The sequence below is a fragment of the Petromyzon marinus genome, unplaced genomic scaffold (genome assembly GCF_048934315.1).
Source record: "Petromyzon marinus isolate PM22_M1 ecotype Great Lakes invasive population unplaced genomic scaffold, UKy_Petmar_22M1.pri1.0 PM_Scaffold_23, whole genome shotgun sequence".
Classification (NCBI taxonomy): Eukaryota; Metazoa; Chordata; class Hyperoartia; order Petromyzontiformes; family Petromyzontidae; genus Petromyzon; species Petromyzon marinus.
This window is the reverse complement of record NW_027423202.1, coordinates 707,980-719,702: the sequence shown is the minus strand read 5'-3', so window position 1 is coordinate 719,702 and position 11,723 is coordinate 707,980. Positions and strand designations below refer to the sequence as shown.

The 11,723-nt window shown below is 48.7% G+C and overlaps 1 long non-coding RNA gene across 1 annotated transcript; it reads left to right on the top strand.

The window, feature by feature from the left end:
- The first annotated feature begins 1,119 nt into the window (after nt 1-1,119).
- LOC142922946 (uncharacterized) lies at nt 1,120-4,893 on the top strand. Its single transcript, XR_012940439.1, has 2 exons — nt 1,120-1,226; nt 3,134-4,893. It is a non-coding gene; the product is annotated as an uncharacterized LOC142922946 (long non-coding RNA).
- The last annotated feature ends 6,830 nt before the right edge of the window (nt 4,894-11,723 follow it).

The window sequence follows — 11,723 nt, the reverse complement described above, 5'->3', positions numbered from 1 at the left end:
AAAACATGCCACCCAAGTGTGTCAATACTGTATGGGTGATCATTGTCTCTTTGTAAATTGTGTGTAGACCCTCGGGATGCCTCCTCAGAATTTGATTGATGTCGCGCCTGGGAGAAACAAGTACTTTGGTGAGTGAAGGGGCGAGCGGGGGAACCGCATTAAGTTTGAGGCGGAGCTGGGTCTGTTAAGAGTTTAGTGGGGCATTACTTTGTATAGTTAACTACTTCCACACGTTTTTTTGCAGTCAATATAATTCATAATGCTTTTTTGGGGAAGGGTTAGACCTCATGGTGATCTGCCCAAATTTGTGTCATTAAGGCTCTCCACCACCTGACACAGGCAAGCAAATTAAAGTACCATGAAGTGCAAGCGATTAAAGAGACGCCAGTTGTGACTAGTAATCATTATTTTAGTAGAATCATCTGTAATGTGAAGGGCAATGCTCAAAACCACGTTTAGCAATCAGATCGGACGTTTTTGGGAAGCTGCAGAGGCGAGGAGACGTTTCCTCCCTCACCTGCAATGTAGAAGGTCGTCGCGTGGATCCCCACCCTGGCTGCTGTACATTGCGGGAACATATCTTCTCCCCTTTGCCTGGTCGCCTCTGAAGAAAAGGCAATAGTTCAGTGGGCTTTACCTGGTAAAAAATAATGTTTTGCTTGAAAGAGATTCAATCACAGTTAAAATAGCACTTCTTTGTTTACCTCAATGATTTATCATAGTTAATAAATATTGATTGCACTTGGTATTTGCGCTATCATTCTTAGAATGCAAAGCTATCACAAAGGAAGGTGCCTGCTGTGTTTCACAGACACCAACTGCAGTCATTTCACAGTAGCGGGCATAACGCCAGCACGGTAATTTTATTACTTCACAAGGTCTGTAATGTCCCATTTTAAATCAAACAGCGCAAAGCATCATATGGTTAATACTGAAGTAATAACCAGGGCGGCTTGCAGAATTTGAACCATTAACTTCTGCAACATGCGGTCAAAGCACTTCCACTGATCTATGTCAGAGCACTAAAAGATTTTGTTTCTACGCTGTGGGTGTACAAGGGTGCTGTGGTTTGTTGTGATGTTTTAACTGGTCTGCATCGTTCCTGCAGATGGTTCGGGGATGCCTTTGATGTCCGGACAAAGCAGGGTCCCAGGCAGTCACCCCCTCTACTTGGCACTCGGGAGCCAGGACTCGGAGTTCCATGACTTCATTAGCCGCTGCCTGGAGTAAGAACACCCCCCCGCTCCCACCATACCACCGAGAGGTTTTCCCATTCAGTCACCTGGTAAAAAGAAAAGAGTTTAATAGTTTAACATCACTGGCGAAAGCTCCTCTTTGATCACTAGCTCCACCCTCTATTCTGATCATTCTTCATCTTCCAAGCCATATCTCCCATTAAACACCATTGTCCATAGTCTTGCATGTAAAAACATGCACTTGCATAGAGACCCACAGACTTACGTACTTACATGGCCGATGCACGTGTAGTGACTCAGTCGGAGACAGGGTTCTTAAGGGACCTTCCTTATTCCACACGTCAGGAAACCACATGTGCCCCGCGTGCCTACGCACTAGTCACACATCCATGTTCTTGAAGGTACTACCTAGCTGGAACAGTCTGCAGGCTGTCTAGCTTGCGGCGTCTAAGGTGGTCGGAGACGGAACCGACGAAGGTGACGAACGGTGACACGGCGAGGGGATCCACTTCAGCAACAGCCGCGAGTTCCCGTCCCGGGCCCCCTTTTATTCCCCTGGCGTGGCCTCGCCCCGCCCTTGCCACGCCCTCTTTCTCGAACCTACTAGCGGGTTCTCAGGCTTCCAGATCGATTTCTTCCTGGGCTTCCCTTTAGATCTCCCTCTGCTGATGTGTGTACTGCCCCCTGCTGCCTCTGCCGCTTCCCCGTCAGCAGCCCGCGTTATAACACTACACACGTAAAGAGAGACCCATATACTGTCATACACTCACATGGTCCATACCAATATCCACAGACTACGTGGTCGAAAAAGATGTTAAATAATGTGGGAGGCAGAGGACATCCCGTTCGCACCCCAAGGTAAACAGGGAATGGCTCTGACTTCAGGCCACATAGCTTTACCTGAGATTGCCCACCATCATGAAGGCCCTTAATGTCCACACACTTACATAGAGACCCACAAACGTGCATACACTTACATCAGCCATACATTTACAAATACATAGACAAATAGACTCACATGCACTGACGTGGTCCATACACATATAAAGACCCAGACTCATACACTCACATGGTCTATACACTTATAGAAACCAATAGACTCACATACTCTTACATGAAAGCCCATAAAAGGAACATATATCGATATATGTATATCATGTATGTGGAGGGGGCTCGGTGAAGGATGCCACTGGGCAACGCCAGGCTACACGTACCTTGAGGCTACTGGACAGTTGTAAGCATTGACCCTCCAACAACAATTGAGGGTAGTGGAGCGATGTTCACAATGAGCGGACTACCAGGGGGAAAAATACATCAAGGTGGTACAGTGGGGAGAACAGAAGGTTCATCTGCCAGTCATCACCAATAGTGGAGGATTTATGCTTCTCCCTTTTTTATATAGTCAGGTCCTGCAATTTTTTTTTAATCAGTGCTCTATGACACAATCAGCCACTATTGAGTCATGACATAGCCAACATCGTGGCGTATACGTTAGATTATTGCAACTCACTAGTCTACGGGACGTCTGCAAAAAGCATTAGGAAGCTGCAGCATGTACAATATTCTTTGCAAGATCCAACCATGTCCGTCCAGTGTTCACGGAGCTGCATTGGATTACACTTGCTAAACGAATACATCACACTCAATACACACAAAGTGCTTACCACAAATGAACCACAAATTAACCACAACACCACTGGGGCAATTAACTTTTAAATATAGATTGAAAACTACTTTTTTTTTAAACTCATGATTGAATGTAGTTTGTTGTCCTTCACCCGTACCTGCAATTGGCACGGTTGGCTATGTATGGTGCGAAATAAGTTGAACATACACACGTAAGTTAATGGACACAGTAAGAGAAAAAAATGCACGTAAATACTTACATCATTATCACCCTTGCCACGTGTGCCACATATTTCTGTGTGCCTCAACAGATGGGATCCAGCTCTGCGGATGACACCAGCAGAGGCACTGGCGCACAGCTGGCTGAGGGATGAGGAAATTCCGAGGGATGAGGAAGTGCCGAGGGATGAGGAAGTGCCGAGTCAGTGTGTCCCTGTTGTGGACACATCAATCCACTCAGAGGCATCCGCCAAGGAGGAGACTAGAGAGTGGGGTGAACCCCTGCAGAAAGAGAAGAAGAAGTCACGTCTGGTTCGAGCATACAGGGCCATATGCTCATTCTTCCGTGGCTTTAAGAAATGCACCGCATGCGACCGTAATGCTCATCCTGGGCGCGTACACATTCCACACACCGTATACACACACGCTCGCCTAAGCGAATACATGAGCAACTTCCGGTGCTAGCATCAATATCAGATCCCATCTCCTGAGTTTTTTTACCCCTACACATATAGAATAAAACCCCTCTTAACGACGGTAATTGGTTCCATGAATACGGTCATTAAGTAAGCTGGTAATTTAACAAGTAGAGTCGACCCTTCCACATCGCGGGGGTTAGAGGTGCAGGCCCCGCGATCTGAAAAAAACAAGTTAAATGTTTTGGTCCCCTTGGTGAGCGAAGCAAGCACCTCCAGTTACTAAACTTTTTAAATTATCTCTACATGTTCAGCCTTTGCGTGTCGTCTGCTGGCTTTTGCGTTCTTTTAGAAAACTTAACTTTTTACAAAATGTAACTTTAAAAAATAAAGTGTATATTTATGGTGTTGAAAGATACAATAGATTAATATTATACAGTACTGTACATATATTTAATGGATTTATGAGTCCCTAAACTTTTTGTGTTGTCTGCTGACCTTTGCGTGTCATCGGTGGCTTTCGCAAAACTCCCAAAAACTCCCCAAAAATTCCCATTTTATTTCTTATAACGACCCCGCAATATATTGAAACCGCAATGGGGAAAGTCGCGATGCAGAAGGGTCGACTATAATTTGGTCATTAGGCAAGTATAGGAAAGACATGTTAAAGGCTTAATTTGTTTCCATAGCATCAAAAGTTACCCCTTTTCCACCCATAAAACGTACTTTATAATGTTTAAAAAATGTATATTAACAAATAAAGTTACTAACAACATGATAAACATAATATTAGAAGAAACATGGTTAATTCATTAATATTGCACTACAAAGTTGCATGATAAAGCGAGACGAATACAGCAATACTCTATAGAGTAAAACACAGTCCACGATGACACGCGAGATGCGTATGCAGGCTGAACAATGACCAAGGTGCATGGGTAGCATCTAGATTCGCCTTGCGTGATCTTATGCCGAGGCAGCCATACAACCGCTTATTCCAACTCGCACGGCATAGTTCTATTCACTCAATCGCGTTCATCCAATTCTCATCCGCGTTATAAAAATAATGTGTTCCTTAATACAATATTTGCGTGATGAAAACATGCTTTATAGCAGAACTGACTGTACACACATACACACTACACACACCACACACATGGGACTAGCCCATTAGTGTAGTTAGCCCTACGCTGGGCCCTGCCATCCTGGTTTTCATCCGGGCAGTCCTCAGAGGATGACCTCGCCACGGTTTCCAGGACATGGAAGGGCATAGCTGAACCAGCATTTGAGAGCTGAGGTGGCCTGGTGATATCACAGATGAAGCCAAAAAGGGCAAGTACCAAGGCCACCTGTTAACAGTTAAGATTAATTTTATTCATAGTTATATAAGTATCATTGTTGGTTTAATAGACGTAATAAAAATACAATATTCGTAACATCGTCTCAAACTCGTCTGTATGTCATGCAACTCGAAGTTCACAGCGGGGGAGGGGACGGGGAGGGGTCTGGGGCTTGGCTTCACCGACTCCCCCTTGAAACCCACGGTGGGACTTGTGCCTCCTTGTCATGCATAGAACGGTTCCACTCGGTGTGGACGCTGATGCGCAGTGGCCCCGATGAGTCACTTTCGGTATGGTCTGATTAAGGGCCCTTGCAATCAATCAACTCAGCCATTCGACTTGTCTACCGCTATGATGTGTTTACACACACTACTTGGTGCATTTTTTCCTCTGGTCAAACAGTGTCCATTCCCTCTACCGCACCTTTAGGCCCCAGGTGTCTCCCAATAACCTCTGTCATCTACACAATGCGAAAATGAAGCCTCGAGACCTCATGCACCACCCTGAACGTGTGGTTAAGATGGTGATGGCTTTAATGTACACACGTGGACCTCCGAGTAGAAAGGTTGGCTACGTATGCTGCGAAAGAAGTTCAACATACATACGTGGGCAGAGTTAACCGGCCCTTTATGTTCATGCAGGGCGTTGGATACTCACTTTAGTTTGGTAAACTTAGCATCCCACCAACTCCGAAAAGGCAAATACGCACACTCCCACCTTCTCTGATACTCTGTAACACTCGGCTTGCTATCAAGGCCGATGAAGACAAAGCATCAGAGGGCCTCTCTGGCTCACTTTAACCATTTGTTCTTACAAGTAAAACTCTGGACCGGTTTTAACATTCAGTGTCTCATCAAGAGTCAGGCTTGCTTGAACCATTTGTTCAGTTCCAGCAATACTCTGGACCGGTTTTGACTTTCATTGTCTCATCAGCAGCAGATTCACCTTCATCAGGCTCAATCTCTGCCGCTGATGAGAACCTGAACGTTGAAACTCGTGTAAAATGTGATTCTCATCGGCCCCCAGGCCCATGGTGTAAACCAATGGAGCCTGCAGCTCTTAGCATCCAATCTGCCTCTCTCCTGGCTTCTCTTTGCATGTGCTATGAAGAAGAAAGGGAGTCCATTTCCCAAAACGTCGCCTATTGTGCCTATTGTATATTTTAATGCAGTCAAAGCCTCACATGCTACGCTATTATTGATGACATGGAGAAGGGTCATTGCAAAAAAAGTCACCAGTTCATTGGTTGATGACGTCATTAGATGGGGAGGGGGCGGCTTCCCTGACGTGAAAAGAGTGCAGAACACTCAGTGCAAGAGAGAGACACAGACACAGAAATAAACACAGCGACACAGAATCATGAAGACATAAAAACACACAGAGACACAGAAACACAGTCACAGTGGCAAAGAGGCATACAGAAAAACAGAGATACATAAACACAAAAACACAGAAACACTGAGACACAGAAACAGTGACAGGGACACGGTCACAGGAATACAAAAACACAGACACACAAAGATACAGAAACACATACAGACACAGAAACACAGCAAAAAAAACACTCAAAAACACATACAAAGAAACAAATATACAAACACTTAAACAGAGACATAAAAACAGACGGATAGAATCACAAAGACACAGAAACACAGACAGACGCATAGAGACACAGATGTAGTTGAGGCGTAGGTCTCCCCCTTCTATTCCACTAACATGGTCCATCCGGCACTCACCCTGGATGCAATAACCCCTTTTTATTAACTCCAACACCACCACCACCACTCAGTCTGTCAGTTGGGACATCCCTAATCCTGAATAGCCATGCGCATCGGGGTAACAAGGGGAAAAAACATAACTATTTACCACAATACGCCCGCACGCTTGTACGCACCTGCCATGCCATCCCACAGAGGTGCAGGCTGTGGTTTCTCGCTCTGAAGAACACGAGTAGCCAGGGCACAGCGTGAGTAGAACAGGCCCAGGGTGGAAGGTCATGGATTGTGTGAGCAGGGGGTGTATGGAATCTTCCGAGGGTAGTCACGATGTCTCAGCGCATACGACTGGGAGCACGCAGTGGTTACGAATGCCTGTCAACCTGATATCTTCAGCCAAGTGTCTACCGTTATGCTGACAATGCAGCATCGTGATAAGCCGCTTTGTATCTATATTCCTGGGATTCCCCGCTCCATGTCCTACTGGATCATGGTTCCGAGGTTAGCAGAGTTAGCCTAATAAACCCTCATAAACATTGTACACAGTTGTTTACAAATGGAGCTGTTTACAAATGGTTTAGAGATGGGCGGGGTAGCTAATGTTAATGTGGGGAAGGTCTCTGACACCTGCAGTAGGTCTACACCAATCAACGGGCTGTTTACAAATGGTTTAGAGATGGGCGGGGTAGTTAATGCCAATGTGGGAGAGGTACTACGGAGCTGTGTGGGGTGGCCATTGTATTGTGAGGGTTTAGCATTTTTCTTGTTGCGATCGAAACGTCGTGATATTGTTATTAGTTTTTTTATTTTTTCTATCTACGTGGCTTTACTGAAAGACCCAAAGAATATGAATTCCTGCAGTCATGAAAGCTTTAAGTCAAGATTCGTACCAGGTAAGGCACACCGAGCTAAAGAGTTATTTTTCAAAGCTACCTGGCCACAAATGATAGCTCAACGAAGTGGCTTTTCCTTTGGAAATTTATAGCATTCAAATACTTTGTAATTTGATTCAATGTGTCATATATGCAACACAGTACTATGGTGATAATGCAAAACCTGGTTAACAAGATGGTCAGATGTTTGTAAGAATATTGTTGCAATTGTTGATGTGACACGTACACTTAGATTATGAACCCAATGCATGAACATCCACACGGCTTGTTCAATCTACTGCTAGATGAATGCCTCACCACAATGTTTTGGTGGCTGTTTGACCATCCCTTGCCGGGCGGTCACGCGTGATGAATCCACTGCTGGATGAGGGCTTCCCTGAAGCCGTCGCCCTTTCCACAAGCCCGCGATGTAACAATCCACGCAGCAGCAGCTCGGGCTGCTGCTGCTGCTGCTGTACGCACCGCTTTATCTCCCCGGATGTGGTCAATCCCAGACGCGCTCCGTTCGCTTGGTCGCCACTCCCCTCGCCGTTCGTGGCCATCAGTCATCGCCCCTTCTGGCCGGGACGCGTCCACTTCAAAGCCCCCTGATGATGATGATGTAGCAGATGATGATGATCATTATCATGTGCATCATGTAGATGATGTGGATCATGATGTAGATGATGTGGATCATGATTTGGACGATGCTGATGATGCGGACGATGGTAATGTGGCCGAAGACGATGGTGGTTGGTCATGGTGATGTGGATGATGGTGATGTGGATGAGGGTTATGTGGAGGATGCTGATGTGGCTGAAGATGATGTGGGTGGTCATGATGATGTGGATGATACTGATGTTGATGTAGATGATGATTATGATGTGGATAATAATGATGTTGGTGATGATGTCGATGATGATGTAGATGATGATTATGATGTGGGTGATGATGTTGGTGATGATGTGGATGATGATGTAGATGATGTGAATGAAATTAGATTCGAAGCTTTCGTGACTGCAGGAATTATGTGGTGCCACCACGGCGGAGTAGCTCCGTTGGGGACCGTGCCCACCGCGACACCACCCCCTTGGTGTGACAACGCCGACGCGGCGAACTTCGCCGCACCCCCCCCCCCCCCCCCCCCGCACGAACGCTGGAAGGGGAGATCACCAGGCTGATAGGTTTTTTTTTCAGAAGCCCATAATGGGATTAAGTTTCATGGTTTCCTACGGCCAGGAATTTGGGCGATCTCCCCCCGTAGCTGGCACGAACCGCAGCGACGTGACCTGATATTAAAATCACGTAGTTGCGGCAGAGGCTGTAAAGCCATCACGGACGAAATTACACACGCGGCACGGGGCGTGTGAACCACGAGATGCCTGTTGTTATAGATGGAATTAGGAACTGAATGTTCTTGATTATAGGTGAGCTCACGGATCGAAATGACAACCGGATAGGAGCATTCAGGCCTTTGAATGAGCAGGGCGACACGGGGTGGAAGCATCTGAATGTCTTTTTGCACTAGATAAGGTCACAGGACGGAATGCCTTTGTTAGGATCAGGGATCTAGATAACAAAGGGGTAAGAACATCCAACATCTGAATGGACAGGGCCACCTGGGGTGTGAGAACCACAGTGCGCCTTTATTATGAATGGGATTAGGGACTCGATGACAATGAGATAAAAATAACGCGACTTCCGATTGGGCTGGGCAGCATAGGTGCGAAAGCATCGGAGTGCCTTTTGTTATAGGTCAGCTAATAGACTCGAAAATGAAAAGGCACGGGCGATGATGTGTAGGGTCCGTGCAATATGTTTGGTGATAAGTAGGATAAAAAGGAGTTGAGGGGGACAGTAAAAAAAGTCTTCTTCTGCAAAATCATCGTGGTCCACGGGGTAGGAGGATCAGCCGTTCGAGACGTCCGTGCGAGGAGCCCAGCGCAGCTAGACTCAACCCTCTCCGGAGACGACTCACAGTATCGCCTTTCTACAGTGTTCAGCGCAGCAGAGTGGAAGCAATCGTTAGTAGAGGAGAGGTAAGTTTGGGCTATTGAATAGAGGGTAGAAAGCGGAGCTATAGGCAGGATAAGCTGAATCTGGGCTCCTCGAGGAATAGGTTAGGAGGGTCTGCTGACTTGCGCAGACACTCGTAGTTAGCGGGATACTTGCGGGAAATAAAACCGCTAATAGAGGATAAAGCTGCATCGTCGTCGCTGTGAGTGCGAGGAGGGAGACGGAGTGTTTGGTGTTCGCATACCGGTACGAGTGTATACAGTACTGTTTTGCGCTCGTGCGCATACGCGGCTGTTTGCGGCAGATACGAGAGTAAAGAGTGCTTGGTGGTCGCGCGCACGCATGGTTGTTTACATCGGGGCGGAGCGCTTAGCGTACGCGTGCCTAAGCGGCTGTTTACGGATGTGCTGTTCGGCGGGCACGTGCCTAAGCGACTGTTTTTGGCGGTGTTTAGCGCTCGTGTGCCTGTGCGACGGTGTTGTGGTCGCGTACCTGCGCGATTGCTAATTGCGAAGTAGCGAGCTAAAGCACCGAGCGCGGGCGTATTCGTGCGCTGTTCGAACGGGCTCTTTAACTCAGAGCCGGGCGACCCTCCTCAATCGGCGGCGCGCGCACGGCAAACGTCCCGCCCGCCCATCCCTCGACCCCAACCCCCTCGCGTACGATTGGTGTACGGGGCTGGGCATGGGGTAGAGGCGTGTTTGTTATTACCGGGGCATGTGGAGCGGGGGTGGGAGGGAAACACGTGCCAGGCTAGTCAGGTTCACGGGCGGGAAAGAGTTTTTATGGGCGAACGCATTCCTCGCGGTACACCGCCTCGCAGCGCACCGCGAGCGTAAAGCGACGTGCCCTACCCATTGGTTAATACATGCAGACGTGGTCAGCAGCACAGGAGGGCGGGGTAGTGGAGGTCGCTAGCCCGATCACCCAAGAAGCAGCCGGGGGGTGGTGAGATAAATGTGGCGGGGGAGTCGGGAGCCAACGGCCCCGACAATTCGGTGATGGCGGGGGACATTCGCCCCCACAGTTTGGCGTCAGAAGCGGTACGAACCCCCGCGTTACCCCACGCGAAAATAAGGCATATATTCACCGGCCGGGGTACCCCTTCATGGAAAGCGTTTGCCCGCAACGTCCTAGGGGCTAAGGAAATTAATGGGTGGACGGACGCGCAGGCGTTACGTCAACTTAATATGAATCTGGATGGGCGGGCAGCCGATTTTGTGGAAGCCCTACCCACAAGCGCGCAGACACAGCTAGAGGAGCTGATGCGCCGACTTGATTTGCGTTTCGGTACGCGCGATGAGGAGGAGGCAAAAGCAGCCTTTGAGGCACGCCGTCGCCAACCTGGCGAGGATCTGCGCGATTATGCCGAGGATGTGCGCGAGCTAACAAAGATCGCACGCCCGGGGTACACGACGGAGGTGATTGAGGAGCTGGCCACAGAGAGAATCCAGCGATACTTAACTCGCACGGCGTGGTGGCAGCCAGACATGAACTGTATGCGTCTCCCCTTTAACACCCTTGTCGAGCGCGCGCGCAAATGTGAAAGAATTTCTAGCAAATGCGCGCAGCTCCGAGGACTGGGACGGGAGCGCACCGTCGCAAGCCTGTCCACCGAGGAGGAAGAGGAAGAAGAGAAGGAACAGGAGCTCGAAAGGACGGTAAGGGTTCGGGAAAGGGAGCCCTCGGTATCCCGCGAGACAAGCCCAGGATGGGTAGCTGGGATACAGATGGGCATCGGGGGGATCGACAACAAGGTAACCCAAGTAGGTGAAAGAATAACCCAAGTGGACAACAAGGTAACCCAAGTGGGTGAGAGAATAACCCAAGTTTACAACAAGGTTCCCCAAGTACGGGCACATATAACTGCGCTGCAGACTACGGTGGAGACAGTTCAGACCGAGGTGGGAGGGCTGGCCGGGAGGGTAGCCCGACAAGAGGCGGAGTCTGGGCAGCGGCGGGTGGGGAGGCTCCTACGGGGCCGCCGCCCTTCCCCGAGCATGTTACCTGTGCGACCGTCAAGGGCACCTCGTAAGGGACTGTCCTCAGATCGCCCGCGTCAGAAACGCGCCACGGTTAAACGCCAACGCCCCCTAGAGAGTGGACCACCTAGGGGTGCAGTCAACACGGTCCCTTTGCAGAACGACGATAATAATAATGGTGAGCGAGTGACCCCCACGCAGATTCCGACCACAACACCCAGGGACATGGTGAGCACGGGCGACTGGCTGCGGGAGCTGGTGGCGGGAATCACGGGGGCCACGTCACTGGTGGAAGGACAGGTGAACGGGCAGCGCACCTGGATCCTACTGGACACCAGATC